The following is a 1,271-nucleotide window of genomic DNA, read 5'->3' on the forward strand; positions in this document are numbered from 1 at the left end:
GTCAAAATTGCGAAAATTTGCAAGTAATTTAGTGGTTGAAAAATCGTAAAAATTTTTTCTTTTATAACTAAGTTTTTAAAATTTGGTACAAGGTTCTCCATAAGTTTTTCTTTAAAAATAATATATCCTAGACTGACAAATCATCTCCGTTCAGAATCGTTTTTCGTATACAATGATATAATATCATTGGATTCAAATTTAATTCCATCCATTACAGTAACCCACTTGTAACCTACTGTACAGCAGAGCGACATCCACGACTTACCCGCCTTTTTTTATTCGTTATATTACCTATATTCTTATAAAATAAATTGTTATATTTTAGCACATTACGTCGTTTAAAGACATGCTTGAGAAACAGAATGGGAAATAAAAGGTTAAGTATTTTAGGTCTGATTAATATTCATCGAAAAACGTACGAAAATAAGGAATTTTTTGAACAGCAATAAGAAGGTGTTATTGAAAAGTTTGGATTGAGTTCTAGGCGGTTGGCATTGCTTTTCAATGATTAATAATGCATTAATATATAATGTAAACAAGAATATAAATTTTGATTAGAAGTAATAAATAAAATGAGACATGAGTTATGTTTTAAATATATTTTGTTATACCCATCATTGATGATAAAGAATATATATCATATAATTATTGTTAGGGGGTAGTGGGGGGCGAAGCCTTCCACAGCTTATATTGACACTAAAAATATTTTGCACCTAGTGAGCTACATCTCTGCGGGCGTGCCTGCGTTGTATGACGTAGTCCATATAGCCTACGAGTAATATATTTCGCTAAAAAAAAACGGTTTTTTTTGGTCTGAATTCGCTAGTGACACGACAAGAAATCTGAAAAAATTCAATAATTCTTGCTTAGCATGCGGACTATACCACTTTTTAATTTTTTATTGCAATTCCGTATTTCCGTATAATCACTTTTTGAATTGTATGCTTTAATTATTACGTTTTTAAATAAATTTCAAGTTTCCAGATTATTATTAAAACATTTTGAACTTATTAATGAATCTAAATCTGTCAAGGCCCTTAGTCCAATAGCTTTGTCAGCGGACATCATACTTTTATATCGTTTTGAGTAGATTGAAAATAGACAATAGTGAAATTATTATCATGAACATCATTAATAAAATACATATTATGTAAATTTGAAAAATATATATTATTAAAAATACGATTGATTCTTGTAAGACGAAAATTATGAACTGTTCTGTTTGAAAAATAATAGATTATAATAATTTATTGTAATTAATTTGTGTAAGA

Source organism: Acyrthosiphon pisum, chromosome A1 (assembly GCF_005508785.2).
Source record: "Acyrthosiphon pisum isolate AL4f chromosome A1, pea_aphid_22Mar2018_4r6ur, whole genome shotgun sequence".
Taxonomy (NCBI): domain Eukaryota; kingdom Metazoa; phylum Arthropoda; class Insecta; order Hemiptera; family Aphididae; genus Acyrthosiphon; species Acyrthosiphon pisum.